Raw genomic sequence first — 26258 nt, forward strand, 5'->3', positions numbered from 1 at the left:
CCAAAACGTACTTTTAAAGATAGTTTTTATTTTGGTTGAATGAGTTGCAAGGCAGCAGATATATACGATGATCGTGCAAGGTGTGACGGGTGCGATCAAACCAGCACTAATGCACCGGATCCCATCAGAACTCCGAAGTTAAACGTGCTTGGGCGAGAGCAGTACTAGGATGGGTGACCTCCTGGGAAGTCCTCGTGTTGCACCCCTTTTTTGCATTTTTGCGGTCCGCGCCTGCATTTTTTTAATTATTATCGCCTATCGCGTAAACGAGTAACGAGCAACGAGCACCGGTGAATTGCAATGCAGGGACTAAACGGGAAATATGAAAAAGTTCAGGGACCAAAACGTACTTTTAAAGATAGTTTTTATTTTGGTTGAATGAGTTGCAAGGCAGCAGATATATACGATGATCGTGCAAGGTGTGACGGGTGCGATCATACCAGCACTAATGCACCGGATCCCATCAGAACTCCGAAGTTAAACGTGCTTGGGCGAGAGCAGTACTAGGATGGGTGACCTCCTGGGAAGTCCTCGTGTTGCACCCCTTTTTTGCATTTTTGCGGTCCGCGCCTGCATTTTTTTAATTATTATCGCCTATCGCGTAAACAGAACGAGTAACGAGCACCGGTGAATTGCAATGCAGGGACTAAACGGGAAATATGAAAACGTTCAGGGACCAAAACGTACTTTTAAAGATAGTTTTTATTTTGGTTGAATGAGTTGCAAGGCAGCAGATATATACGATGATCGTGCAAGGTGTGACGGGTGCGATCATACCAGCACTAATGCACCGGATCCCATCAGAACTCCGAAGTTAAACGTGCTTGGGCGAGAGCAGTACTAGGATGGGTGACCTCCTGGGAAGTCCTCGTGTTGCACCCCTTTTTGGCATTTTTGCGGTCCGCGCTTGCATTTTTTTAATTATTATCGCCTATCGCGTAAACAGAACGAGTAACGAGCAACGAGTAACGAGCACCGGTGAATTGCAATGCAGGGACTAAACGGGAAATATGAAAAAGTTCAGAGACCAAAACGGACTTTTAAAGATAGTTTTTATTTTGGTTGAATGAGTTGCAAGGCAGCAGATATATACGATGATCGTGCAAGGTGTGACGGGTGCGATCATACCAGCACTAATGCACCGGATCCCATCAGAACTCCGAAGTTAAACGAGCTTGGGCGAGAGCAGTACTAGGATGGGTGACCTCCTGGGAAGTCCTCGTGTTGCACCCCTTTTTGGCATTTTTGCGGTCCGCGCCTGCATTTTTTTAATTATTATCGCCTATCGCGTAAACAGAACGAGTAACGAGCACCGGTGAATTGCAATGCAGGGACTAAACGGGAAATATGAAAAAGTTCAGGGACCAAAACGTACTTTTAAAGATAGTTTTTATTTTGGTTGAATGAGTTGCAAGGCAGCAGATATATACGATGATCGTGCAAGGTGTGACGGGTGCGATCATACCAGCACTAATGCACCGGATCCCATCAGAACTCCGAAGTTAAACGCGCTTGGGCGAGAGCAGTACTAGGATGGGTGACCTCCTGGGAAGTCCTCGTGTTGCACCCCTTTTTGGCATTTTTGCGGTCCGCGCCTGCATTTTTTTAATTATTATCGCCTATCGCGTAAACAGAACGAGTAACGAGCACCGGTGAATTGCAATGCAGGGACTAAACGGGAAATATGAAAAAGTTCAGGGACCAAAACGTACTTTTAAAGATAGTTTTTATTTTGGTTGAATGAGTTGCAAGGCAGCAGATATATACGATGATCGTGCAAGGTGTGACGGGTGCGATCATACCAGCACTAATGCACCGGATCCCATCAGAACTCCGAAGTTAAACGCGCTTGGGCGAGAGCAGTACTAGGATGGGTGACCTCCTGGGAAGTCCTCGTGTTGCACCCCTTTTTTGCATTTTTGCGGTCCGCGCCTGCATTTTTTTAATTATTATCGCCTATCGCGTAAACAGAACGAGTAACGAGCACCGGTGAATTGCAATGCAGGGACTAAACGGGAAATATGAAAACGTTCAGGGACCAAAACGTACTTTTAAAGATAGTTTTTATTTTGGTTGAATGAGTTGCAAGGCAGCAGATATATACGATGATCGTGCAAGGTGTGACGGGTGCGATCATACCAGCACTAATGCACCGGATCCCATCAGAACTCCGAAGTTAAACGTGCTTGGGCGAGAGCAGTACTAGGATGGGTGACCTCCTGGGAAGTCCTCGTGTTGCACCCCTTTTTTGCATTTTTGCGGTCCGCGCCTGCATTTTTTTAATTATTATCGCCTATCGCGTAAACAGAACGAGTAACGAGCAACGAGTAACGAGCACCGGTGAATTGCAATGCAGGGACTAAACGGGAAATATGAAAAAGTTCAGAGACCAAAACGTACTTTTAAAGATAGTTTTTATTTTGGTTGAATGAGTTGCAAGGCAGCAGATATATACGATGATCGTGCAAGGTGTGACGGGTGCGATCATACCAGCACTAATGCACCGGATCCCATCAGAACTCCGAAGTTAAACGTGCTTGGGCGAGAGCAGTACTAGGATGGGTGACCTCCTGGGAAGTCCTCGTGTTGCACCCCTTTTTTGCATTTTTGCGGTCCGCGCCTGCATTTTTTTAATTATTATCGCCTATCGCGTAAACGAGTAACGAGCAACGAGCACCGGTGAATTGCAATGCAGGGACTAAACGGGAAATATGAAAAAGTTCAGGGACCAAAACGTACTTTTAAAGATAGTTTTTATTTTGGTTGAATGAGTTGCAAGGCAGCAGATATATACGATGATCGTGCAAGGTGTGACGGGTGCGATCATACCAGCACTAATGCACCGGATCCCATCAGAACTCCGAAGTTAAACGTGCTTGGGCGAGAGCAGTACTAGGATGGGTGACCTCCTGGGAAGTCCTCGTGTTGCACCCCTTTTTTGCATTTTTGCGGTCCGCGCCTGCATTTTTTTAATTATTATCGCCTATCGCGTAAACAGAACGAGTAACGAGCAACGAGTAACGAGCACCGGTGAATTGCAATGCAGGGACTAAACGGGAAATATGAAAAAGTTCAGAGACCAAAACGTACTTTTAAAGATAGTTTTTATTTTGGTTGAATGAGTTGCAAGGCAGCAGATATATACGATGATCGTGCAAGGTGTGACGGGTGCGATCATACCAGCACTAATGCACCGGATCCCATCAGAACTCCGAAGTTAAACGTGCTTGGGCGAGAGCAGTACTAGGATGGGTGACCTCCTGGGAAGTCCTCGTGTTGCACCCCTTTTTTGCATTTTTGCGGTCCGCGCCTGCATTTTTTTAATTATTATCGCCTATCGCGTAAACAGAACGAGTAACGAGCACCGGTGAATTGCAATGCAGGGACTAAACGGGAAATATGAAAAAGTTCAGGGACCAAAATGTACTTTTAAAGATAGTTTTTATTTTGGTTGAATGAGTTGCAAGGCAGCAGATATATACGATGATCGTGCAAGGTGTGACGGGTGCGATCATACCAGCACTAATGCACCGGATCCCATCAGAACTCCGAAGTTAAACGCGCTTGGGCGAGAGCAGTACTAGGATGGGTGACCTCTTGGGAAGTCCTCGTGTTGCACCCCTTTTTGGCATTTTTGCGGTCCGCGCCTGCATTTTTTTAATTATTATCGCCTATCGCGTAAACAGAACGAGTAACGAGCACCGGTGAATTGCAATGCAGGGACTAAACGGGAAATATGAAAAAGTTCAGGGACCAAAACGTACTTTTAAAGATAGTTTTTATTTTGGTTGAATGAGTTGCAAGGCAGCAGATATATACGATGATCGTGCAAGGTGTGACGGGTGCGATCATACCAGCACTAATGCACCGGATCCCATCAGAACTCCGAAGTTAAACGTGCTTGGGCGAGAGCAGTACTAGGATGGGTGACCTCCTGGGAAGTCCTCGTGTTGCACCCCTTTTTTGCATTTTTGCGGTCCGCGCCTGCATTTTTTTAATTATTATCGCCTATCGCGTAAACGAGTAACGAGCAACGAGCACCGGTGAATTGCAATGCAGGGACTAAACGGGAAATATGAAAAAGTTCAGGGACCAAAACGTACTTTTAAAGATAGTTTTTATTTTGGTTGAATGAGTTGCAAGGCAGCAGATATATACGATGATCGTGCAAGGTGTGACGGGTGCGATCATACCAGCACTAATGCACCGGATCCCATCAGAACTCCGAAGTTAAACGTGCTTGGGCGAGAGCAGTACTAGGATGGGTGACCTCCTGGGAAGTCCTCGTGTTGCACCCCTTTTTGGCATTTTTGCGGTCCGCGCCTGCATTTTTTTAATTATTATCGCCTATCGCGTAAACAGAACGAGTAACGAGCACCGGTGAATTGCAATGCAGGGACTAAACGGGAAATATGAAAAAGTTCAGAGACCAAAACGTACTTTTAAAGATAGTTTTTATTTTGGTTGAATGAGTTGCAAGGCAGCAGATATATACGATGATCGTGCAAGGTGTGACGGGTGCGATCATACCAGCACTAATGCACCGGATCCCATCAGAACTCCGAAGTTAAACGTGCTTGGGCGAGAGCAGTACTAGGATGGGTGACCTCCTGGGAAGTCCTCGTGTTGCACCCCATTTTTGCATTTTTGCGGTCCGCGCCTGCATTTTTTTAATTATTATCGCCTATCGCGTAAACAGAACGAGTAACGAGCACCGGTGAATTGCAATGCAGGGACTAAATGGGAAATATGAAAAAGTTCAGGGACCAAAACGTACTTTTAAAGATATTTTTTATTTTGGTTGAATGAGTTGCAAGGCAGCAGATATATACGATGATCGTGCAAGGTGTGACGGGTGCGATCATACCAGCACTAATGCACCGGATCCCATCAGAACTCCGAAGTTAAACGTGCTTGGGCGAGAGCAGTACTAGGATGGGTGACCTCCTGGGAAGTCCTCGTGTTGCACCCCTTTTTTGCATTTTTGCGGTCCGCGCCTGCATTTTTTTAATTATTATCGCCTATCGCGTAAACGAGTAACGAGCAACGAGCACCGGTGAATTGCAATGCAGGGACTAAACGGGAAATATGAAAAAGTTCAGGGACCAAAACGTACTTTTAAAGATAGTTTTTATTTTGGTTGAATGAGTTGCAAGGCAGCAGATATATACGATGATCGTGCAAGGTGTGACGGGTGCGATCATACCAGCACTAATGCACCGGATCCCATCAGAACTCCGAAGTTAAACGTGCTTGGGCGAGAGCAGTACTAGGATGGGTGACCTCCTGGGAAGTCCTCGTGTTGCACCCCTTTTTTGCATTTTTGCGGTCCGCGCCTGCATTTTTTTAATTATTATCGCCTATCGCGTAAACAGAACGAGTAACGAGCACCGGTGAATTGCAATGCAGGGACTAAACGGGAAATATGAAAAAGTTCAGGGACCAAAACGTACTTTTAAAGATAGTTTTTATTTTGGTTGAATGAGTTGCAAGGCAGCAGATATATACGATGATCGTGCAAGGTGTGACGGGTGCGATCATACCAGCACTAATGCACCGGATCCCATCAGAACTCCGAAGTTAAACGTGCTTGGGCGAGAGCAGTACTAGGATGGGTGACCTCCTGGGAAGTCCTCGTGTTGCACCCCTTTTTTGCATTTTTGCGGTCCGCGCCTGCATTTTTTTAATTATTATCGCCTATCGCGTAAACAGAACGAGTAACGAGCACCGGTGAATTGCAATGCAGGGACTAAACGGGAAATATGAAAACGTTCAGGGACCAAAACGTACTTTTAAAGATAGTTTTTATTTTGGTTGAATGAGTTGCAAGGCAGCAGATATATACGATGATCGTGCAAGGTGTGACGGGTGCGATCATACCAGCACTAATGCACCGGATCCCATCAGAACTCCGAAGTTAAACGTGCTTGGGCGAGAGCAGTACTAGGATGGGTGACCTCCTGGGAAGTCCTCGTGTTGCACCCCTTTTTTGCATTTTTGCGGTCCGCGCCTGCATTTTTTTAATTATTATCGCCTATCGCGTAAACAGAACGAGTAACGAGCACCGGTGAATTGCAATGCAGGGACTAAACGGGAAATATGAAAACGTTCAGGGACCAAAACGTACTTTTAAAGATAGTTTTTATTTTGGTTGAATGAGTTGCAAGGCAGCAGATATATACGATGATCGTGCAAGGTGTGACGGGTGCGATCATACCAGCACTAATGCACCGGATCCCATCAGAACTCCGAAGTTAAACGTGCTTGGGCGAGAGCAGTACTAGGATGGGTGACCTCCTGGGAAGTCCTCGTGTTGCACCCCTTTTTGGCATTTTTGCGGTCCGCGCTTGCATTTTTTTAATTATTATCGCCTATCGCGTAAACAGAACGAGTAACGAGCAACGAGTAACGAGCACCGGTGAATTGCAATGCAGGGACTAAACGGGAAATATGAAAAAGTTCAGAGACCAAAACGTACTTTTAAAGATAGTTTTTATTTTGGTTGAATGAGTTGCAAGGCAGCAGATATATACGATGATCGTGCAAGGTGTGACGGGTGCGATCATACCAGCACTAATGCACCGGATCCCATCAGAACTCCGAAGTTAAACGTGCTTGGGCGAGAGCAGTACTAGGATGGGTGACCTCCTGGGAAGTCCTCGTGTTGCACCCCTTTTTGGCATTTTTGCGGTCCGCGCCTGCATTTTTTTAATTATTATCGCCTATCGCGTAAACAGAACGAGTAACGAGCACCGGTGAATTGCAATGCAGGGACTAAACGGGAAATATGAAAAAGTTCAGGGACCAAAACGTACTTTTAAAGATAGTTTTTATTTTGGTTGAATGAGTTGCAAGGCAGCAGATATATACGATGATCGTGCAAGGTGTGACGGGTGCGATCATACCAGCACTAATGCACCGGATCCCATCAGAACTCCGAAGTTAAACGCGCTTGGGCGAGAGCAGTACTAGGATGGGTGACCTCCTGGGAAGTCCTCGTGTTGCACCCCTTTTTTGCATTTTTGCGGTCCGCGCCTGCATTTTTTTAATTATTATCGCCTATCGCGTAAACAGAACGAGTAACGAGCACCGGTGAATTGCAATGCAGGGACTAAACGGGAAATATGAAAACGTTCAGGGACCAAAACGTACTTTTAAAGATAGTTTTTATTTTGGTTGAATGAGTTGCAAGGCAGCAGATATATACGATGATCGTGCAAGGTGTGACGGGTGCGATCATACCAGCACTAATGCACCGGATCCCATCAGAACTCCGAAGTTAAACGCGCTTGGGCGAGAGCAGTACTAGGATGGGTGACCTCCTGGGAAGTCCTCGTGTTGCACCCCTTTTTGGCATTTTTGCGGTCCGCGCTTGCATTTTTTTAATTATTATCGCCTATCGCGTAAACAGAACGAGTAACGAGCAACGAGTAACGAGCACCGGTGAATTGCAATGCAGGGACTAAACGGGAAATATGAAAAAGTTCAGAGACCAAAACGTACTTTTAAAGATAGTTTTTATTTTGGTTGAATGAGTTGCAAGGCAGCAGATATATACGATGATCGTGCAAGGTGTGACGGGTGCGATCATACCAGCACTAATGCACCGGATCCCATCAGAACTCCGAAGTTAAACGTGCTTGGGCGAGAGCAGTACTAGGATGGGTGACCTCCTGGGAAGTCCTCGTGTTGCACCCCTTTTTTGCATTTTTGCGGTCCGCGCCTGCATTTTTTTAATTATTATCGCCTATCGCGTAAACAGAACGAGTAACGAGCACCGGTGAATTGCAATGCAGGGACTAAACGGGAAATATGAAAACGTTCAGGGACCAAAACGTACTTTTAAAGATAGTTTTTATTTTGGTTGAATGAGTTGCAAGGCAGCAGATATATACGATGATCGTGCAAGGTGTGACGGGTGCGATCATACCAGCACTAATGCACCGGATCCCATCAGAACTCCGAAGTTAAACGTGCTTGGGCGAGAGCAGTACTAGGATGGGTGACCTCCTGGGAAGTCCTCGTGTTGCACCCCTTTTTGGCATTTTTGCGGTCCGCGCTTGCATTTTTTTAATTATTATCGCCTATCGCGTAAACAGAACGAGTAACGAGCAACGAGTAACGAGCACCGGTGAATTGCAATGCAGGGACTAAACGGGAAATATGAAAAAGTTCAGAGACCAAAACGTACTTTTAAAGATAGTTTTTATTTTGGTTGAATGAGTTGCAAGGCAGCAGATATATACGATGATCGTGCAAGGTGTGACGGGTGCGATCATACCAGCACTAATGCACCGGATCCCATCAGAACTCCGAAGTTAAACGTGCTTGGGCGAGAGCAGTACTAGGATGGGTGACCTCCTGGGAAGTCCTCGTGTTGCACCCCTTTTTGGCATTTTTGCGGTCCGCGCCTGCATTTTTTTAATTATTATCGCCTATCGCGTAAACAGAACGAGTAACGAGCACCGGTGAATTGCAATGCAGGGACTAAACGGGAAATATGAAAAAGTTCAGGGACCAAAACGTACTTTTAAAGATAGTTTTTATTTTGGTTGAATGAGTTGCAAGGCAGCAGATATATACGATGATCGTGCAAGGTGTGACGGGTGCGATCATACCAGCACTAATGCACCGGATCCCATCAGAACTCCGAAGTTAAACGCGCTTGGGCGAGAGCAGTACTAGGATGGGTGACCTCCTGGGAAGTCCTCGTGTTGCACCCCTTTTTTGCATTTTTGCGGTCCGCGCCTGCATTTTTTTAATTATTATCGCCTATCGCGTAAACAGAACGAGTAACGAGCACCGGTGAATTGCAATGCAGGGACTAAACGGGAAATATGAAAACGTTCAGGGACCAAAACGTACTTTTAAAGATAGTTTTTATTTTGGTTGAATGAGTTGCAAGGCAGCAGATATATACGATGATCGTGCAAGGTGTGACGGGTGCGATCATACCAGCACTAATGCACCGGATCCCATCAGAACTCCGAAGTTAAACGCGCTTGGGCGAGAGCAGTACTAGGATGGGTGACCTCCTGGGAAGTCCTCGTGTTGCACCCCTTTTTGGCATTTTTGCGGTCCGCGCCTGCATTTTTTTAATTATTATCGCCTATCGCGTAAACAGAACGAGTAACGAGCACCGGTGAATTGCAATGCAGGGACTAAACGGGAAATATGAAAAAGTTCAGGGACCAAAACGTACTTTTAAAGATAGTTTTAATTTTGGTTGAATGAGTTGCAAGGCAGCAGATATATACGATGATCGTGCAAGGTGTGACGGGTGCGATCATACCAGCACTAATGCACCGGATCCCATCAGAACTCCGAAGTTAAACGTGCTTGGGCGAGAGCAGTACTAGGATGGGTGACCTCCTGGGAAGTCCTCGTGTTGCACCCCTTTTTGGCATTTTTGCGGTCCGCGCCTGCATTTTTTTAATTATTATCGCCTATCGCGTAAACAGAACGAGTAACGAGCACCGGTGAATTGCAATGCAGGGACTAAACGGGAAATATGAAAAAGTTCAGGGACCAAAACGTACTTTTAAAGATAGTTTTTATTTTGGTTGAATGAGTTGCAAGGCAGCAGATATATACGATGATCGTGCAACGTGTGACGGGTGCGATCATACCAGCACTAATGCACCGGATCCCATCAGAACTCCGAAGTTAAACGTGCTTGGGCGAGAGCAGTACTAGGATGGGTGACCTCCTGGGAAGTCCTCGTGTTGCACCCCTTTTTTGCATTTTTGCGGTCCGCGCCTGCATTTTTTTAATTATTATCGCCTATCGCGTAAACAGAACGAGTAACGAGCACCGGTGAATTGCAATGCAGGGACTAAACGGGAAATATGAAAAAGTTCAGGGACCAAAACGTACTTTTAAAGATAGTTATTATTTTGGTTGAATGAGTTGCAAGGCAGCAGATATATACGATGATCGTGCAAGGTGTGACGGGTGCGATCATACCAGCACTAATGCACCGGATCCCATCAGAACTCCGAAGTTAAACGCGCTTGGGCGAGAGCAGTACTAGGATGGGTGACCTCCTGGGAAGTCCTCGTGTTGCACCCCTTTTTTGCATTTTTGCGGTCCGCGCCTGCATTTTTTTAATTATTATCGCCTATCGCGTAAACAGAACGAGTAACGAGCACCGGTGAATTGCAATGCAGGGACTAAACGGGAAATATGAAAAAGTTCAGGGACCAAAACGTACTTTTAAAGATAGTTTTTATTTTGGTTGAATGAGTTGCAAGGCAGCAGATATATACGATGATCGTGCAACGTGTGACGGGTGCGATCATACCAGCACTAATGCACCGGATCCCATCAGAACTCCGAAGTTAAACGTGCTTGGGCGAGAGCAGTACTAGGATGGGTGACCTCCTGGGAAGTCCTCGTGTTGCACCCCTTTTTTGCATTTTTGCGGTCCGCGCCTGCATTTTTTTAATTATTATCGCCTATCGCGTAAACAGAACGAGTAACGAGCACCGGTGAATTGCAATGCAGGGACTAAACGGGAAATATGAAAAAGTTCAGGGACCAAAACGTACTTTTAAAGATAGTTATTATTTTGGTTGAATGAGTTGCAAGGCAGCAGATATATACGATGATCGTGCAAGGTGTGACGGGTGCGATCATACCAGCACTAATGCACCGGATCCCATCAGAACTCCGAAGTTAAACGTGCTTGGGCGAGAGCAGTACTAGGATGGGTGACCTCCTGGGAAGTCCTCGTGTTGCACCCCTTTTTTGCATTTTTGCGGTCCGCGCCTGCATTTTTTTAATTATTATCGCCTATCGCGTAAACAGAACGAGTAACGAGCACCGGTGAATTGCAATGCAGGGACTAAACGGGAAATATGAAAAAGTTCAGGGACCAAAACGTACTTTTAAAGATAGTTTTTATTTTGGTTGAATGAGTTGCAAGGCAGCAGATATATACGATGATCGTGCAACGTGTGACGGGTGCGATCATACCAGCACTAATGCACCGGATCCCATCAGAACTCCGAAGTTAAACGTGCTTGGGCGAGAGCAGTACTAGGATGGGTGACCTCCTGGGAAGTCCTCGTGTTGCACCCCTTTTTTGCATTTTTGCGGTCCGCGCCTGCATTTTTTTAATTATTATCGCCTATCGCGTAAACAGAACGAGTAACGAGCACCGGTGAATTGCAATGCAGGGACTAAACGGGAAATATGAAAAAGTTCAGGGACCAAAACGTACTTTTAAAGATAGTTATTATTTTGGTTGAATGAGTTGCAAGGCAGCAGATATATACGATGATCGTGCAAGGTGTGACGGGTGCGATCATACCAGCACTAATGCACCGGATCCCATCAGAACTCCGAAGTTAAACGCGCTTGGGCGAGAGCAGTACTAGGATGGGTGACCTCCTGGGAAGTCCTCGTGTTGCACCCCTTTTTTGCATTTTTGCGGTCCGCGCCTGCATTTTTTTAATTATTATCGCCTATCGCGTAAACAGAACGAGTAACGAGCACCGGTGAATTGCAATGCAGGGACTAAACGGGAAATATGAAAAAGTTCAGGGACCAAAACGTACTTTTAAAGATAGTTTTTATTTTGGTTGAATGAGTTGCAAGGCAGCAGATATATACGATGATCGTGCAAGGTGTGACGGGTGCGATCATACCAGCACTAATGCACCGGATCCCATCAGAACTCCGAAGTTAAACGTGCTTGGGCGAGAGCAGTACTAGGATGGGTGACCTCCTGGGAAGTCCTCGTGTTGCACCCCTTTTTTGCATTTTTGCGGTCCGCGCCTGCATTTTTTTAATTATTATCGCCTATCGCGTAAACAGAACGAGTAACGAGCACCGGTGAATTGCAATGCAGGGACTAAACGGGAAATATGAAAAAGTTCAGAGACCAAAACGTACTTTTAAAGATAGTTTTTATTTTGGTTGAATGAGTTGCAAGGCAGCAGATATATACGATGATCGTGCAAGGTGTGACGGGTGCGATCATACCAGCATTAATGCACCGGATCCCATCAGAACTCCGAAGTTAAACGTGCTTGGGCGAGAGCAGTACTAGGATGGGTGACCTCCTGGGAAGTCCTCGTGTTGCACCCCTTTTTGGCATTTTTGCGGTCCGCGCCTGCATTTTCTTAATTATTATCGCCTATCGCGTAAACAGAACGAGTAACGAGCACCGGTGAATTGCAATGCAGGGACTAAACGGGAAATATGAAAAAGTTCAGGGACCAAAACGTACTTTTAAAGATAGTTTTTATTTTGGTTGAATGAGTTGCAAGGCAGCAGATATATACGATGATCGTGCAAGGTGTGACGGGTGCGATCATACTAGCACTAATGCACCGGATCCCATCAGAACTCCAAAGTTAAACGTGCTTGGGCGAGAGCAGTACTAGGATGGGTGACCTCCTGGGAAGTCCTCGTGTTGCACCCCTTTTTGGCATTTTTGCGGTCCGCGCCTGCATTTTTTAATTATTATCGCCTATCGCGTAAACAGAACGAGTAACGAGCACCGGTGAATTGCAATGCAGGGACTAAACGGGAAATATGAAAAAGTTCAGGGACCAAAACGTACTTTTAAAGATAGTTTTTATTTTGGTTGAATGAGTTGCAAGGCAGCAGATATATACGATGATCGTGCAAGGTGTGACGGGTGCGATCATACCAGCACTAATGCACCGGATCCCATCAGAACTCCGAAGTTAAACGCGCTTGGGCGAGAGCAGTACTAGGATGGGTGACCTCCTGGGAAGTCCTCGTGTTGCACCCCTTTTTTGCATTTTTGCGGTCCGCGCCTGCATTTTTTTAATTATTATCGCCTATCGCGTAAACAGAACGAGTAACGAGCACCGGTGAATTGCAATGCAGGGACTAAACGGGAAATATGAAAACGTTCAGGGACCAAAACGTACTTTTAAAGATAGTTTTTATTTTGGTTGAATGAGTTGCAAGGCAGCAGATATATACGATGATCGTGCAAGGTGTGACGGGTGCGATCATACCAGCACTAATGCACCGGATCCCATCAGAACTCCGAAGTTAAACGCGCTTGGGCGAGAGCAGTACTAGGATGGGTGACCTCCTGGGAAGTCCTCGTGTTGCACCCCTTTTTGGCATTTTTGCGGTCCGCGCCTGCATTTTTTTAATTATTATCGCCTATCGCGTAAACAGAACGAGTAACGAGCACCGGTGAATTGCAATGCAGGGACTAAACGGGAAATATGAAAAAGTTCAGGGACCAAAACGTACTTTTAAAGATAGTTTTTATTTTGGTTGAATGAGTTGCAAGGCAGCAGATATATACGATGATCGTGCAAGGTGTGACGGGTGCGATCATACCAGCACTAATGCACCGGATCCCATCAGAACTCCGAAGTTAAACGTGCTTGGGCGAGAGCAGTACTAGGATGGGTGACCTCCTGGGAAGTCCTCGTGTTGCACCCCTTTTTGGCATTTTTGCGGTCCGCGCCTGCATTTTTTTAATTATTATCGCCTATCGCGTAAACAGAACGAGTAACGAGCACCGGTGAATTGCAATGCAGGGACTAAACGGGAAATATGAAAAAGTTCAGGGACCAAAACGTACTTTTAAAGATAGTTTTTATTTTGGTTGAATGAGTTGCAAGGCAGCAGATATATACGATGATCGTGCAACGTGTGACGGGTGCGATCATACCAGCACTAATGCACCGGATCCCATCAGAACTCCGAAGTTAAACGTGCTTGGGCGAGAGCAGTACTAGGATGGGTGACCTCCTGGGAAGTCCTCGTGTTGCACCCCTTTTTTGCATTTTTGCGGTCCGCGCCTGCATTTTTTTAATTATTATCGCCTATCGCGTAAACAGAACGAGTAACGAGCACCGGTGAATTGCAATGCAGGGACTAAACGGGAAATATGAAAAAGTTCAGGGACCAAAACGTACTTTTAAAGATAGTTATTATTTTGGTTGAATGAGTTGCAAGGCAGCAGATATATACGATGATCGTGCAAGGTGTGACGGGTGCGATCATACCAGCACTAATGCACCGGATCCCATCAGAACTCCGAAGTTAAACGCGCTTGGGCGAGAGCAGTACTAGGATGGGTGACCTCCTGGGAAGTCCTCGTGTTGCACCCCTTTTTTGCATTTTTGCGGTCCGCGCCTGCATTTTTTTAATTATTATCGCCTATCGCGTAAACAGAACGAGTAACGAGCACCGGTGAATTGCAATGCAGGGACTAAACGGGAAATATGAAAAAGTTCAGGGACCAAAACGTACTTTTAAAGATAGTTTTTATTTTGGTTGAATGAGTTGCAAGGCAGCAGATATATACGATGATCGTGCAAGGTGTGACGGGTGCGATCATACCAGCACTAATGCACCGGATCCCATCAGAACTCCGAAGTTAAACGCGCTTGGGCGAGAGCAGTACTAGGATGGGTGACCTCCTGGGAAGTCCTCGTGTTGCACCCCTTTTTTGCATTTTTGCGGTCCGCGCCTGCATTTTTTTAATTATTATCGCCTATCGCGTAAACAGAACGAGTAACGAGTAACGAGCACCGGTGAATTGCAATGCAGGGACTAAACGGGAAATATGAAAAAGTTCAGGGACCAAAACGTACTTTTAAAGATAGTTTTTATTTTGGTTGAATGAGTTGCAAGGCAGCAGATATATACGATGATCGTGCAAGGTGTGACGGGTGCGATCATACCAGCACTAATGCACCGGATCCCATCAGAACTCCGAAGTCAAACGTGCTTGGGCGAGAGCAGTACTAGGATGGGTGACCTCCTGGGAAGTCCTCGTGTTGCACCCGTTTTTTGCATTTTTGCGGTCCGCGCCTGCATTTTTTTAATTATTATCGCCTATCGCGTAAACAGAACGAGTAACGAGTAACGAGCACCGGTGAATTGCAATGCAGGTACTAAACGGGAAATATGAAAAAGTTCAGGGACCAAAACGTACTTTTAAAGATAGTTTTTATTTTGGTTGAATGAGTTGCAAGGCAGCAGATATATACGATGATCGTGCAAGGTGTGACGGGTGCGATCATACCAGCACTAATGCACCGGATCCCATCAGAACTCCGAAGTTAAACGTGCTTGGGCGAGAGCAGTACTAGGATGGGTGACCTCCTGGGAAGTCCTCGTGTTGCACCCCTTTTTTGCATTTTTGCGGTCCGCGCCTGCATTTTTTTAATTATTATCGCCTATCGCGTAAACAGAACGAGTAACGAGCACCGGTGAATTGCAATGCAGGGACTAAACGGGAAATATGAAAAAGTTCAGGGACCAAAACGTACTTTTAAAGATAGTTTTTATTTTGGTTGAATGAGTTGCAAGGCAGCAGATATATACGATGATCGTGCAAGGTGTGACGGGTGCGATCAAACCAGCACTAATGCACCGGATCCCATCAGAACTCCGAAGTTAAACGTGCTTGGGCGAGAGCAGTACTAGGATGGGTGACCTCCTGGGAAGTCCTCGTGTTGCACCCCTTTTTTGCATTTTTGCGGTCCGCGCTTGCATTTTTTTAATTATTATCGCCTATCGCGTAAACAGATCGAGTAACGAGTAACGAGCAACGAGCACCGGTGAATTGCAATGCAGGGACTAAACGGGAAATATGAAAAAGTTTAGGGACCAAAACGTACTTTTAAAGATAGTTTTTATTTTGGTTGAATGAGTTGCAAGGCAGCAGATATATACGATGATCGTGCAAGGTGTGACGGGTGCGATCATACCAGCACTAATGCACCGGATCCCATCAGAACTCCGAAGTTAAACGTGCTTGGGCGAGAGCAGTACTAGGATGGGTGACCTCCTGGGAAGTCCTCGTGTTGCACCCCTTTTTTGCATTTTTGCGGTCCGCGCGTGCATTTGATTAATTATTATCGCCTATCGCATAAACAGAACGAGTAACGAGTAACGAGCAACGAGCATCGGTGAATTGCAATGCATGGACTAAACGGGAAATATGAAAAAGTTCAGGGACCAAAACGTATTTTTAAAGATAGTTTTTATTTTGGTTGAATGAGTTTCAAGGCAGCAGATATATACGATGATCGTGCAAGGTGTGACGGGTGCGATCATACCAGCACTAATGCACCGGATCCCATCAGAACTCCGAAGTTAAACGTGCTTGGGCGAGAGCAGTACTCGCTCTCTCGAGTCTAGAGCTAAGAAAATCTCACCTTGATTAACAAGTTGAAATATAAATCGCTCTCAAGTAATTAGATTTTGCCTATACCGATCAAACGCAATTAACGAGCAAACTTATGGACCACCTATTTCCTAAACCGCCCTACCATGATTAGGTCTTGGGATCGTGATTACCACTATCCGTCTAATCGAATAGCTCTCGCTCAATCAACAAAACTACCAACCAAAGGTTAAGAGATCAAGTCAACCTAGGAATTAAACACAACAATCACCACTAATCCTAATCAATACATTAACCCTAATCAACTAATACGCATTCATTAGCAACCCTTAAACAAGGGGGTTTAGCCACACATCATCAACATCATACAGCTAATTAAACAAGAAAAGAAAGTAAACATTGAGTAATAAGTTAATACCTTTGAGTAATAGATAAAAGCTAGGAGCATTAATTAGAAAATGAAGCTTCAATAATGGAACTACTACTTGTATTAAATAAGTAACCAAGAACACCAAAATCTGGAAATTAATTGATGAACACCAACATTCAAAATCTCTACACTATTAAGAGAACAAAAGGAATAACAACTACTCTATTTGATTAATCTCTTACAAAAGTGAATCTGATGTTTATATCTAAAAAGATAAGGTGGCTTATATAGTCAAGACAAATAAGAAAAGTAGAGACATGCTAGTATAAGAGTGGTGGATTAAAAGAGGAAATGGACCAAGCAAAGCTCTCTTTTCAAAATAAATTTCGTTTCAGAATTTAACCCATGTCTTGATCGAGAACCTCATTTAAAACATTCTTCTCCATCAAGACCATCCTTTGGAGAGCCTTCGTGCAAAATGTTCCTTCATGTCTTGATCGAGAAGCTCTTCTGACTTATGCTTCTCGATCAAGACACATGTTAAATTACACATGTCTCTTTTGCTTCTCAGCTTCTTTTTTGCTTCTGAACTTTTCTTCCAAGACATGCTCTGAAAACTTGTTTTCTCTTTATTTCATTGCTCTTATTTCCAATAGCGCTAATTCCTTGGATCTTCACTCTTTTTAGCCCAAATAGTTCCACAAACGCTCTGAATCACCTGAAACGCCAACGCAAGTAATAAGGTATAAAAACACCTACAAACACATGCTAAAACACAATAAAGCGATACAAAAACTATCTAAATACTAGGAGTATTCTACTCTTATCAATAAGGATAAGGATACTGCCCATTATAGGACGCGCTCGCTCGCCCGGTGGTATGGTAATGCCATAGCATGAGCATTACCCGCTGTGGTGCATGACTCTGGTCTCATGCACTTCTAGTTCTGGTCTACTCCTCATCTGGCTAGGAGTAGTCTTCTCAGCTCCCGTTGAACTCGGGCTGCCTGAGTGCGTGCCCCGTGGAATGGAGCAATAAACTCTCGGCCGTCCCAAGAGTGGTCTGATGGCTCGAACCCTGGTAATTGTTTTGTCCGAGACTTCTTTTAGAGAAGATTGGATCCCTTAGCCGTCCCAAAGGCCACTCTATTGAATAGGTGTATGGATTCTGTTAACTATTCCACGATTAACGGATGCTGGTGTCGTTCTACCAGGCTTTGGTGTCTTTCTACCGTATGCTGATGTTTTCTATCAGGCTTTGGTGTCTTTCTGCCACATAGGATGTCTTTATACCACGTTTTGGTGTTTCTTTACCGTGTTTTGGCATTTTTATGCCATTTGAGGAGCCTGGCTCTTGTGGATCCCGTCTTCTGGGCAACTCTATGTTTCTCCAGGGTCTATTTTGAAGGCTTTGGGACTTGCTGGGTTTATTGTGAAGGCTCTTGGACTTGTATGAAGGCTCTGGGACTTGCTCTGATTCTCTAGGTTTATTCTGAAGGCTCTAGGACTCCTCTGAAGGCTCTGGGACTTGTTTAAAGGCTCTGGGACTTGTCTGAAGGCTCTGGGACTTGTCTGAAGACTCTGGGACTTGTCTGAAGGCTCTAAGACTTGTCTAAAGGCTCTGGGACTTGCTTTGATTCTCTGGGTTTATTCTGAAGGCTCTAGGACTCATCTAAAGGCTCTAGGATTTGTCTAAAGACTCTGCTTGCTCTGGGTGGATGTTATATGTTCTGAAAACTCTGGGGCTTTTCTGAGAGCTCTAGGACTTGTCTAAAGGCTCTGGGACTTTGTCTAATGTCCATGGGACTAGTCTGAAGGCTATGGGACTCGTCAGAAGGCTCTGAGACTTGTCTGAAGGCTCTGGGACTTGTCTGAAGGCTCTAGGAGTGGTCTAAAGGCTCTGTGACTTGTTTGAAGGCTCTGGGACGTTGTCTGTCCATTTTCAGGGTCGTCTGTCATTCTTGGTTGTTCATCTTCTAGGATGTCTGTATTTTTGTCGGTACTTTTTCGGTTGTTCATCTTCTGGGATGTCTGTCATTTTAGAGGTATCTTTCTGGCATATCCTTAAAGGATGTAATTTTAGTGTCTTGTGCCTTTTTAAGAGAGACATCCGCTCATTTCTCATTTGTATTTCTCTTTCTTCTTTTTCCATTCTCTAAATATGAAAATTTGAGTTATGGCACCACCCTGGGCTCTTAGGGAGCCATGCAATGATCCTGACCGGCAAGCTGCTAGAATGGAGGCGGGCGAGGAGATCCCGCTTTTGTTGCATCTTGAGGGGCATTTATGTGCCAAGACTTATTGAGAGGTGCGTTTTTATCGTTTTTAGCTTGTAGATAGACTTTTATTGTCCGTATGTTAGAAATACGTCGGAAATATTGTCGAAACTCAGTCGAAAGTGGGCCCAGTCCCCAAACATTTTGTCCCAGAGAGGGAAAGAAGTGACGGAGGCGCCAAGGCATAGTGGCGCCGTCGCCACTATATTCTGGCGGTGCCGCGAGAATAAGCTGGCGCCACCGCCAGTGATACTGGCGCCGTAATGATGGCGCCAGTGCCTCTATGGCACGCGACCTCCGGTGTGTTTTTTGATTAGTCCGGTCTGATTTCTGGTGATTTTGACCCCGTTTTTTTATCTTTTGTGCTTTCAGGAGAGAGATGTGTTTCGTACGTCTAGGAACTTTATGGATGCACGTATTTGGTATGATGCTTTGCCTGCTGCTGTTCGTTCTCGGGTAGACGGTACGGGTTTCTGCCGTCTTGTTAGCGGTCTATTTACTGCGACGAGCATCTGTACAGCGTTTCTCTGCGTGCGCTAACGGAGCGGTGGATGGATACTACCCATACTTTTCATTTTCCGGTTGGAGAGCTGACAGTGACTCCTCTAGATTTCTCGCTGATTACGGGGATTTCTTTTGGAGGCTTACATGTGCCTTTTGATGGCAATTTGGGGTTTTATCCTCAGAGGGATACATATATCTTTGAGATGCTGGGTTTTGTCCAAGAGATGAAGCGTCAGTCTTCGACATCTTGAGCTATATGATATTTACAATGAGAGCTTTCCCCGGACTAGCGACGAGGTTGATATGATTGCCCAAGCTTTCATCTGTTATCTGCTGGGGTCCATTCTGTTCTGTAGTTCAGGTGCAACTCTGCCACTTTGCGTGCTACCGGCCTTAGAGGACTTGGACGCGGTCAGTTCGTATGACTAGGGATCTGCTGCTTTGGCCTATCTTTGCACCAGCATGGACCGAGTAGTCCGTGGGGGATCTCGTCTATCTAGGATGTGGCCTGCTGTACACATGAGTTGTTTTATTGCTTTTAACTGCATCGTGTTTTTTTTATTTCGTTATCTTAGCTGGTTTTTATTCTGTTTTCAGATCTGGGCCATCCAGATAGGCATTCTGACTGGTTTTGGTGTCCATTAGGGGTTAGGATACCCTATGTTGAGGTTTTAGGGCTTTTCCCGTACTCTGACGGAGGTCAAGGAGCTGAGTGTAGAGGCCGGCTGAACGAGCTGGCATGGACAGATGTGAGTACTGAACTCTATTTTTGAATTAATCAGGGTATTATTTGCAGTGTTGATCACCGTTCTACTGGTCGCAGGGGGATACTTCTTGGAACAATCCGCCCCGCGTTCGTTGGCCTCGGTGGGTAGAGGGTGCTGTAGAGAGATCGAGCATACATTATCTAATGCATGACCCGACTTGTAGGTCCTGGTTTCTGGGAGAGCGTGTTCTCCATTGGTGGGGTGGCCCACGTACCCGTCTGGTCTTGATTGGACCTCCTTTGTTGATGCTGGGTGGCAGGGACATGGTATCGCCTGTTTTTCGACTGGATTTGAGAGGTTATTCTGCTACTGGTCTGGTATCTGTCCCTCAGCTGAGCTATCTAGACGACTTCGTGAGACATTGTCTTCTATGGAGGCTTCCGTTGGACGGAGTACCCGTCGTTCAGGTTCAGCAGGTGGCTGCAGGGCCACAGGTAGGTGTTATTCTTTAGTTTTTTTCCTTTTTCTGGATTTTTTCATCTTCTTGAGTTCTTTTCTGATGTTCTCTCTAGGAGGTGCTAGACATGGCTTCTCGTTCTGTCTGTGCTAGGGTGAACGGTCCCGGTTCTCCTAGTCGAGTCCCGTCTGGTAGGCGAGCTAGTGCTGGTGACATGGTCTCTAGTTCTTTGAGTCAGATGCTGGAAAGATCAGCGCGTCACGGTGGCGTGCGTGGGCCTGTGCATGACTCTGTTCCCTTGCTACATGACGCATTCTTTTACGCCTGCTGACTGTACTCATGTGAGTGTTTCCCTTTTCAGTGCTTTTATTTTGAGGGCCCGTTTGTCCTGTTAGACTGAGCCTCTTCCTCTGGGTTTCAGGTACCGGTGTCTGACGTGGTTCAGTTGGCCGATGCTGCTTACTACTCGCATGATCGCTTGTGCACTGTTTTTGCACATATGAGGGTAAAAACAAATATGCAATATTTCTATCCTATATGTATGCATGTATACAATCCTATAGCTCTGACTGCTCTCTGGTTTCTTTTGCAGTTGCATATTGACGATCTGGAGGAGCAGGTGCGTTTGACAGGGCTGGGTCTGACTGACAGTGACATCCCTCCTAGTTTCCCTAGTGGTGGAGGTGGACTTCGTGCTGGTGCCCGTGTACGTGGAGCCCGTGGTAGTCGAGGATCTAACATCCGGGGAGGTCGTGGAGACTTCGCTTCATCTTCTGGTGGTGCGCAGACTAGGCGCTATTCCGGTGATATGCCCTCAGGGAGCCGTTATGGAGACTCGGAGACCCTAGAGCACGATTTGGACTCTGACTCTGAAAGTTAGGCTTGTACTGTATGTTTGTCACGTTTTGAACGTTTACTCTTATTGATGACTGTGTATTCTGTCACGATATTTTGTACATTTGGCGTTCTGGACGCTTTATCGCTTTGTTTTGTTCGCTATATTTGCGTTAGCCTTTCCAACCCCTTTTTCCCTTTCTGCTTCTGGATTCAGACTGGTGGGGACCTAGTGCTCCCTGTTTTTCTGCTGGTGGAGACATGACGACCGGTTCTTCTACTGGTGGAGACCTGATACCCCCTATTCTCTAGCTGGTGGGGACCTGATGCCCCCGATTCACTGGCTGGTGGAGACCTGATGCCCCCTATTTTCTGGCTGATGTGGACCTGACGCCCCTGGTTCACTGGTTGGTGGAGGTCTGATGCCCTTGGTTCTCTAGCTTGTTGGAGACCTGATGCCCTCGGTTCTTCTGTTGGTGGAGGCATGATGCCCCAGTTCACTGACTGGTAGAGACCTGATGCCCCCTATTCTCTGGCTAGTGGAGACCTGATGCCCCCTATTCTCTGACTGGTGGGGACCTGATGCCCCCGGTTCACTGGCTGGTGGAGACTTGATGCCCTCTGATGGATACACAAGTAATCAGATAGCAGACAAGTAGACTCAGACACAGATACGCAGACACAGATACGCAGACACAGACACCTTATCTGAAGATTAAGTTGTTGTAACTAACTTATTGCCAAAATCCCTATCTTATAGGGATCATCATTATAACTGAATAAGGAGAGTTTAAACAGAACTCTACTACAGGAAACCTGAAGCTAAGTCAATATCAAAGTTTATACCTATAAATAGACATGGAAGTTAAGGTAAAAACCCTAATTCATTCTCTTAAACTACGTCATTTATCTTTAAACCTTACAAGGTATCTGACTTAGGCATCGGAGTGTGGTCGGATACAACGTCCGACTCATTCTAACCTGTGTTTGTGATCTCAGGCTTACAAGAGAAGATCCTAAGAGAAGATCCTACCGTTCGCAGAACCATCACCCCCTATTCTCTGATTAGTGGAGGCTCGATGCCCGCAAATGCATAGTAGAAATGCATGAGGACAAAAAGATCCCGGACGCAGATATAAAGCAAAAATGCAGGAAGAAGAAGGATCCCAGACAGAGATGGAGGAGTGATCATAGGCGCAAATGCATAGTAGAAATGCATGAAGACAAAAAGATCCCGGACGCGGATATAAAGCAAAAATCCAGGAAGATGAAGGATCCCAGATACAGATAGAGGAGTAATCATAGGCGCAGATGCATAGTATAAATGCATGAAGACAAAAAGAATCTGGACGCAGATAGACAAATAATCCCAAATGCGGAGGCATAGCAAAAAGGCAAAAGGACGAATGATACTAGACGTAAAGAGAGGAGAAATCCCAAAGGCAGATGTATAGCACAAATGCATAAGGACAAACGATCCCAGACGCAGATGAACAAATAATTCGAGACGCGGACGCATAGTAGAATGTCCACCAGGAGAACAAATGCTTTCAAATGCAGATGCAAGTAGAATCACCTTTCAACCCCTAAAGATAAGAGTTTCATCATAACTCAAAAAAGAAATAACATTACCCTTTCCGCAGAAGGATGGAAGCACACCTCGACAAAAGGAGCATATACACACCAGATATTTGGTCGCAAGAGGAGCGCTTTCATTAAAGAAACAGAAGATCTATGTCAATGTATATGGCGTCACCAAAAGAAAAAATATGAAACGAGAAAAAGGAGTGGATCATACCACTGACAGTAGACGCAGAAGCCGTACTCACCCAAATAAGACTTAAGATCTACGTCAACTTAAAGGACGAAATGAAGGAAGGCAGAAATCCATTCATGAAATAAAAGAAAGAAGGAAGGCAAAAAGAGCACAATTGCATGCCTATGATAAAAGAAGAAGAAAATCTATCTACTAAAGCATTCCCAGACGACGTAGAGGTAGAAGAGGAAGGAGCAGAGATTAAAAAATTCTTGAAGGCTGATGTTGCAATATTTGCAGCTAAACATCCGCTCAAATTCCAAACCTGTGATACAAAAGAAAACAAAGGTTTGCGGAGTCAAAAATAAATCCACGGAGGAAAGCACTACATCACCTTGAGACATCAGGGAGGCTGATCATTTGGTCTTTTCAATTAATAAAACGTGGTGTCAAGACCAAGTCGCGGAAGACGCTGAAGGAGCAAACACTAACTTACTTTTTCACTGAGATGACATAAAACAAGAAGAATCAGAGAGGAAAGAAGAGCTCACATGGAATATTTGTGAGATGGATCCTCGAGCGAACAAGGAACGAAACCAGGATTAGTATTAATACTAATCGAGTACGCAATACATCTCCAATTCAACGCCAATAATAACATAACAGGTACCTAATCTTTTTACTTATTTTAAAAATTTACATATGCAGCCCTTATAACAGGGTTATCAATAGCAAAGAAATCAAAAGTGGAGAATCTGAAAATACATAGTGACTCACAACTAGTCACTAGTCAAATGGCGGAGTAATTCCAGGATAAGAATGCAAATATAGCTAAGTACATTCCAAGGAATATTGGAAGAGTTTGAGAGATCATCCCCATACCTAAAGAAGAGAAAGAAGTCCTCGAGAGAAATAAAAGAAGCCATACCATTGGCAGGAGGAACCAACAGGGCAAAATCCCTTGAAAAGAAGAAGACATAGAGCGATGTTGATCTGGAGAAAGATGAAGGCAGAAGCAAGAGGCGGGAGAAAGAAGCAAAAATTAATTCTAAGAGACGATGCAGATGACACAGATGACGCGGATGACGCAGATGACACAAATGACGCGGATGACGCAGATGACGCGAATGATGCAGATGATATAGATGGCGCGAATGACGCGAATGACGCGGATGACGCGAATGATGCAGATGATATTGATAACGCGGATGACCCAGAAAAACTCCCAAAAGGTATGTTTGCTATACATGCCGCCGAAGCTGACATTTGTTTGTTTTTTAAAAAAGAAGGGATCCATAAATAGAAAGTGTTCTAAGACTGCGGGCCAGTTCAAATCAAACATAAGTGCCCCAACCACGAAAGAACACTAGAAGTTGTGCCTCAATGGGCATATACAGTATAAAGAAAGCTAGCTAAAGTAAAATAGAAGGTATACGCAACCATGTATATCAAGTATAGTATCATTAAAAGAAGGATCTTTTCATAAGGAAAGGTCCAATTAACGAAATAGAAAGGTCGTTCCATATGAAGGAACGATCTGATTGATTAGAAGAATTGTTCCAGTTGAGCGATCCATTTGATGAGCAGGAAGGATTATATCCATTCGGCCAATAAGAAGAAATGATGATGCTTTTAGAATATTCACTCTATGAGAAGGAGAAGCTATACCAGACATCATTTCATTAGAAGAAATGATAATCTTGTCATAAGAAGGAGATATAGGTACCAGGCATCAATCCACTGGAACAAAAGAATGGTGCTTTATTAAGAAACTACTATACTAGAAGTCATATCAATAGAAGATATGGACACTACCCCAACGAGAGCATATCGCAATGTACCAGAAATACTGAAGTTGAGTGCACAATTCAACAACCATAAATAAGTGAAACAATCATTGATGAATGGAATACATCTCTCCTAGAAACATACGTAAAGCCTCCAAGATCAGACTTTGAATACGAAACTTGATCTTCTTTATACTAGACACGAGGGCCATAGAATTTGACGAACCCGTATTCTCCAAAGGCAGTTTAAAAGTAGAAGACATAACGTCTATGCCCTTTGAGGTCGTTATAGTATGGATACGGAAGCATAAGAAGCAATACATTTTAAATTTTTGAATAAGAAGTAGCAAGTGGCGATATTTTATAAGACAACAAGGCAAAGTTTGCCATGTACATCTGGAACCATCCTCTCTCAAATCACACAAGTGTCGGATACCAGGCAAACAACCATAAATAGTTGAACAAAGGCTGAAGGGAGGGGAGGGACTAATGATGGATACACAAGTAATCAGATAGCAGACAAGTAGACTCAGACACAGATACGCAGACACAGATACGCAGACACAGACACCTTATCTGAAGATTAAGTTGTTGTAACTAACTTATTGCCAAAATCCCTATCTTATAGGGATCATCATTATAACTGAATAAGGAGAGTTTAAACAGAACTCTACTACAGGAAACCTGAAGCTAAGTCAATATCAAAGTTTATACCTATAAATAGACATGGAAGTTAAGGTAAAAACCCTAATTCATTCTCTTAAACTACGTCATTTATCTTTAAACCTTACAAGGTATCTGACTTAGGCATCGGAGTGTGGTCGGATACAACATCCGACTCATTCTAACCTGTGTTTGTGATCTCAGGTTGACAAGAGAAGATCCTAAGAGAAGATCCTACCGTTCGCAGAACCATCACCCCCTATTCTCTGATTAGTGGAGGCTCGATGCCCGCGGTTCTTTGGTTGTTGCGAGGTTGGCACCCGTAGGTGGAAGCTTGGAGCTTGGAGTCTCTGGAGAAATGTAGGGGTAGCACTTGTGATTATTTGGTGATGTAAGGCTGGTGCCTATGATTTCTGGGTGATATAAGGCTGGCGCCTGTGGTTTCCGAGTGATATAAGGCCGGCGCCTATGGTTTCTGGGTGAGGAATTCTTCTGTTCCTTTTCTTTGGCTGGGGAAGTCTTATGCTTCTCTATTGGAGGACTTTAATGCCCCCTGCTATCAGATTTGCATCTTTGGGTAGCGGAGGCATGTCGCCTATTCTATAATTCTCTTGGAGTTAGAGGCTTGTCGCCTATAATGGTGGCCTATGTTGGCCGAGTTTTGTTTTCGGGAATCGTAGACATGGTGCATATTCAGGGTAAAACTTGAGGATAAGGTCTTGGTGCCTGTTGATTCTTGCGGTTTTGGAGTTGATCTCTGAAG

General features: G+C 44.9%; 47 non-coding genes across 47 annotated transcripts; all 47 read left to right on the plus strand.

Moving 5' to 3' along the window:
- Positions 1–87: 87 nt before the first annotated feature.
- Positions 88–206, plus strand: LOC126684579 (5S ribosomal RNA). Its single transcript, XR_007642752.1, has one exon. It is a non-coding gene; the product is annotated as a 5S ribosomal RNA (ribosomal RNA).
- Positions 207–426: 220 nt separating this feature from the next.
- LOC126684228 (5S ribosomal RNA) lies at positions 427–545 on the plus strand. Its single transcript, XR_007642417.1, has one exon. It is a non-coding gene; the product is annotated as a 5S ribosomal RNA (ribosomal RNA).
- Positions 546–763: 218 nt separating this feature from the next.
- Positions 764–882, plus strand: LOC126684230 (5S ribosomal RNA). Its single transcript, XR_007642419.1, has one exon. It is a non-coding gene; the product is annotated as a 5S ribosomal RNA (ribosomal RNA).
- A 232-nt stretch (positions 883–1114) lies between these two features.
- Positions 1115–1233, plus strand: LOC126684863 (5S ribosomal RNA). The gene has a single exon (XR_007643029.1). It is a non-coding gene; the product is annotated as a 5S ribosomal RNA (ribosomal RNA).
- A 218-nt stretch (positions 1234–1451) lies between these two features.
- On the plus strand, positions 1452–1570 carry LOC126684803 (5S ribosomal RNA). Its single transcript, XR_007642972.1, has one exon. It is a non-coding gene; the product is annotated as a 5S ribosomal RNA (ribosomal RNA).
- Positions 1571–1788: 218 nt separating this feature from the next.
- On the plus strand, positions 1789–1907 carry LOC126684804 (5S ribosomal RNA). The gene has a single exon (XR_007642973.1). It is a non-coding gene; the product is annotated as a 5S ribosomal RNA (ribosomal RNA).
- A 218-nt stretch (positions 1908–2125) lies between these two features.
- Positions 2126–2244, plus strand: LOC126684231 (5S ribosomal RNA). The gene has a single exon (XR_007642420.1). It is a non-coding gene; the product is annotated as a 5S ribosomal RNA (ribosomal RNA).
- A 232-nt stretch (positions 2245–2476) lies between these two features.
- On the plus strand, positions 2477–2595 carry LOC126684232 (5S ribosomal RNA). The gene has a single exon (XR_007642421.1). It is a non-coding gene; the product is annotated as a 5S ribosomal RNA (ribosomal RNA).
- A 220-nt stretch (positions 2596–2815) lies between these two features.
- Positions 2816–2934, plus strand: LOC126684233 (5S ribosomal RNA). Its single transcript, XR_007642422.1, has one exon. It is a non-coding gene; the product is annotated as a 5S ribosomal RNA (ribosomal RNA).
- A 232-nt stretch (positions 2935–3166) lies between these two features.
- On the plus strand, positions 3167–3285 carry LOC126684234 (5S ribosomal RNA). The gene has a single exon (XR_007642423.1). It is a non-coding gene; the product is annotated as a 5S ribosomal RNA (ribosomal RNA).
- A 218-nt stretch (positions 3286–3503) lies between these two features.
- LOC126684886 (5S ribosomal RNA) lies at positions 3504–3622 on the plus strand. Its single transcript, XR_007643051.1, has one exon. It is a non-coding gene; the product is annotated as a 5S ribosomal RNA (ribosomal RNA).
- A 218-nt stretch (positions 3623–3840) lies between these two features.
- LOC126684235 (5S ribosomal RNA) lies at positions 3841–3959 on the plus strand. The gene has a single exon (XR_007642424.1). It is a non-coding gene; the product is annotated as a 5S ribosomal RNA (ribosomal RNA).
- A 220-nt stretch (positions 3960–4179) lies between these two features.
- LOC126684236 (5S ribosomal RNA) lies at positions 4180–4298 on the plus strand. Its single transcript, XR_007642425.1, has one exon. It is a non-coding gene; the product is annotated as a 5S ribosomal RNA (ribosomal RNA).
- Positions 4299–4516: 218 nt separating this feature from the next.
- LOC126684238 (5S ribosomal RNA) lies at positions 4517–4635 on the plus strand. The gene has a single exon (XR_007642426.1). It is a non-coding gene; the product is annotated as a 5S ribosomal RNA (ribosomal RNA).
- A 218-nt stretch (positions 4636–4853) lies between these two features.
- Positions 4854–4972, plus strand: LOC126684239 (5S ribosomal RNA). Its single transcript, XR_007642427.1, has one exon. It is a non-coding gene; the product is annotated as a 5S ribosomal RNA (ribosomal RNA).
- Positions 4973–5192: 220 nt separating this feature from the next.
- Positions 5193–5311, plus strand: LOC126684240 (5S ribosomal RNA). Its single transcript, XR_007642428.1, has one exon. It is a non-coding gene; the product is annotated as a 5S ribosomal RNA (ribosomal RNA).
- Positions 5312–5529: 218 nt separating this feature from the next.
- Positions 5530–5648, plus strand: LOC126684242 (5S ribosomal RNA). Its single transcript, XR_007642430.1, has one exon. It is a non-coding gene; the product is annotated as a 5S ribosomal RNA (ribosomal RNA).
- Positions 5649–5866: 218 nt separating this feature from the next.
- On the plus strand, positions 5867–5985 carry LOC126684243 (5S ribosomal RNA). The gene has a single exon (XR_007642431.1). It is a non-coding gene; the product is annotated as a 5S ribosomal RNA (ribosomal RNA).
- Positions 5986–6203: 218 nt separating this feature from the next.
- LOC126684244 (5S ribosomal RNA) lies at positions 6204–6322 on the plus strand. Its single transcript, XR_007642432.1, has one exon. It is a non-coding gene; the product is annotated as a 5S ribosomal RNA (ribosomal RNA).
- Positions 6323–6554: 232 nt separating this feature from the next.
- LOC126684245 (5S ribosomal RNA) lies at positions 6555–6673 on the plus strand. The gene has a single exon (XR_007642433.1). It is a non-coding gene; the product is annotated as a 5S ribosomal RNA (ribosomal RNA).
- A 218-nt stretch (positions 6674–6891) lies between these two features.
- On the plus strand, positions 6892–7010 carry LOC126684805 (5S ribosomal RNA). The gene has a single exon (XR_007642974.1). It is a non-coding gene; the product is annotated as a 5S ribosomal RNA (ribosomal RNA).
- Positions 7011–7228: 218 nt separating this feature from the next.
- On the plus strand, positions 7229–7347 carry LOC126684806 (5S ribosomal RNA). The gene has a single exon (XR_007642975.1). It is a non-coding gene; the product is annotated as a 5S ribosomal RNA (ribosomal RNA).
- Positions 7348–7579: 232 nt separating this feature from the next.
- On the plus strand, positions 7580–7698 carry LOC126684246 (5S ribosomal RNA). Its single transcript, XR_007642434.1, has one exon. It is a non-coding gene; the product is annotated as a 5S ribosomal RNA (ribosomal RNA).
- Positions 7699–7916: 218 nt separating this feature from the next.
- Positions 7917–8035, plus strand: LOC126684247 (5S ribosomal RNA). The gene has a single exon (XR_007642435.1). It is a non-coding gene; the product is annotated as a 5S ribosomal RNA (ribosomal RNA).
- A 232-nt stretch (positions 8036–8267) lies between these two features.
- Positions 8268–8386, plus strand: LOC126684248 (5S ribosomal RNA). Its single transcript, XR_007642436.1, has one exon. It is a non-coding gene; the product is annotated as a 5S ribosomal RNA (ribosomal RNA).
- A 218-nt stretch (positions 8387–8604) lies between these two features.
- Positions 8605–8723, plus strand: LOC126684807 (5S ribosomal RNA). The gene has a single exon (XR_007642976.1). It is a non-coding gene; the product is annotated as a 5S ribosomal RNA (ribosomal RNA).
- Positions 8724–8941: 218 nt separating this feature from the next.
- LOC126684808 (5S ribosomal RNA) lies at positions 8942–9060 on the plus strand. Its single transcript, XR_007642977.1, has one exon. It is a non-coding gene; the product is annotated as a 5S ribosomal RNA (ribosomal RNA).
- A 218-nt stretch (positions 9061–9278) lies between these two features.
- Positions 9279–9397, plus strand: LOC126684249 (5S ribosomal RNA). The gene has a single exon (XR_007642437.1). It is a non-coding gene; the product is annotated as a 5S ribosomal RNA (ribosomal RNA).
- Positions 9398–9615: 218 nt separating this feature from the next.
- Positions 9616–9734, plus strand: LOC126684250 (5S ribosomal RNA). The gene has a single exon (XR_007642438.1). It is a non-coding gene; the product is annotated as a 5S ribosomal RNA (ribosomal RNA).
- A 218-nt stretch (positions 9735–9952) lies between these two features.
- On the plus strand, positions 9953–10071 carry LOC126684810 (5S ribosomal RNA). The gene has a single exon (XR_007642979.1). It is a non-coding gene; the product is annotated as a 5S ribosomal RNA (ribosomal RNA).
- A 218-nt stretch (positions 10072–10289) lies between these two features.
- On the plus strand, positions 10290–10408 carry LOC126684251 (5S ribosomal RNA). Its single transcript, XR_007642439.1, has one exon. It is a non-coding gene; the product is annotated as a 5S ribosomal RNA (ribosomal RNA).
- A 218-nt stretch (positions 10409–10626) lies between these two features.
- LOC126684253 (5S ribosomal RNA) lies at positions 10627–10745 on the plus strand. The gene has a single exon (XR_007642441.1). It is a non-coding gene; the product is annotated as a 5S ribosomal RNA (ribosomal RNA).
- Positions 10746–10963: 218 nt separating this feature from the next.
- Positions 10964–11082, plus strand: LOC126684254 (5S ribosomal RNA). The gene has a single exon (XR_007642442.1). It is a non-coding gene; the product is annotated as a 5S ribosomal RNA (ribosomal RNA).
- Positions 11083–11300: 218 nt separating this feature from the next.
- On the plus strand, positions 11301–11419 carry LOC126684811 (5S ribosomal RNA). The gene has a single exon (XR_007642980.1). It is a non-coding gene; the product is annotated as a 5S ribosomal RNA (ribosomal RNA).
- A 218-nt stretch (positions 11420–11637) lies between these two features.
- Positions 11638–11756, plus strand: LOC126684255 (5S ribosomal RNA). Its single transcript, XR_007642443.1, has one exon. It is a non-coding gene; the product is annotated as a 5S ribosomal RNA (ribosomal RNA).
- Positions 11757–11974: 218 nt separating this feature from the next.
- Positions 11975–12093, plus strand: LOC126684393 (5S ribosomal RNA). Its single transcript, XR_007642572.1, has one exon. It is a non-coding gene; the product is annotated as a 5S ribosomal RNA (ribosomal RNA).
- A 218-nt stretch (positions 12094–12311) lies between these two features.
- LOC126684968 (5S ribosomal RNA) lies at positions 12312–12430 on the plus strand. The gene has a single exon (XR_007643129.1). It is a non-coding gene; the product is annotated as a 5S ribosomal RNA (ribosomal RNA).
- Positions 12431–12647: 217 nt separating this feature from the next.
- LOC126684812 (5S ribosomal RNA) lies at positions 12648–12766 on the plus strand. Its single transcript, XR_007642981.1, has one exon. It is a non-coding gene; the product is annotated as a 5S ribosomal RNA (ribosomal RNA).
- A 218-nt stretch (positions 12767–12984) lies between these two features.
- On the plus strand, positions 12985–13103 carry LOC126684813 (5S ribosomal RNA). The gene has a single exon (XR_007642982.1). It is a non-coding gene; the product is annotated as a 5S ribosomal RNA (ribosomal RNA).
- A 218-nt stretch (positions 13104–13321) lies between these two features.
- On the plus strand, positions 13322–13440 carry LOC126684256 (5S ribosomal RNA). The gene has a single exon (XR_007642444.1). It is a non-coding gene; the product is annotated as a 5S ribosomal RNA (ribosomal RNA).
- Positions 13441–13658: 218 nt separating this feature from the next.
- Positions 13659–13777, plus strand: LOC126684257 (5S ribosomal RNA). Its single transcript, XR_007642445.1, has one exon. It is a non-coding gene; the product is annotated as a 5S ribosomal RNA (ribosomal RNA).
- Positions 13778–13995: 218 nt separating this feature from the next.
- On the plus strand, positions 13996–14114 carry LOC126684814 (5S ribosomal RNA). Its single transcript, XR_007642983.1, has one exon. It is a non-coding gene; the product is annotated as a 5S ribosomal RNA (ribosomal RNA).
- Positions 14115–14332: 218 nt separating this feature from the next.
- On the plus strand, positions 14333–14451 carry LOC126684815 (5S ribosomal RNA). Its single transcript, XR_007642984.1, has one exon. It is a non-coding gene; the product is annotated as a 5S ribosomal RNA (ribosomal RNA).
- Positions 14452–14676: 225 nt separating this feature from the next.
- On the plus strand, positions 14677–14795 carry LOC126684882 (5S ribosomal RNA). The gene has a single exon (XR_007643047.1). It is a non-coding gene; the product is annotated as a 5S ribosomal RNA (ribosomal RNA).
- A 225-nt stretch (positions 14796–15020) lies between these two features.
- Positions 15021–15139, plus strand: LOC126684259 (5S ribosomal RNA). The gene has a single exon (XR_007642447.1). It is a non-coding gene; the product is annotated as a 5S ribosomal RNA (ribosomal RNA).
- Positions 15140–15357: 218 nt separating this feature from the next.
- LOC126684580 (5S ribosomal RNA) lies at positions 15358–15476 on the plus strand. Its single transcript, XR_007642753.1, has one exon. It is a non-coding gene; the product is annotated as a 5S ribosomal RNA (ribosomal RNA).
- Positions 15477–15708: 232 nt separating this feature from the next.
- Positions 15709–15827, plus strand: LOC126684260 (5S ribosomal RNA). Its single transcript, XR_007642448.1, has one exon. It is a non-coding gene; the product is annotated as a 5S ribosomal RNA (ribosomal RNA).
- Positions 15828–26258: the final 10431 nt, after the last annotated feature.

The sequence above is a fragment of the Mercurialis annua genome, linkage group LG5 (genome assembly GCF_937616625.2).
Source record: "Mercurialis annua linkage group LG5, ddMerAnnu1.2, whole genome shotgun sequence".
Taxonomy (NCBI): Eukaryota; Viridiplantae; Streptophyta; class Magnoliopsida; order Malpighiales; family Euphorbiaceae; genus Mercurialis; species Mercurialis annua.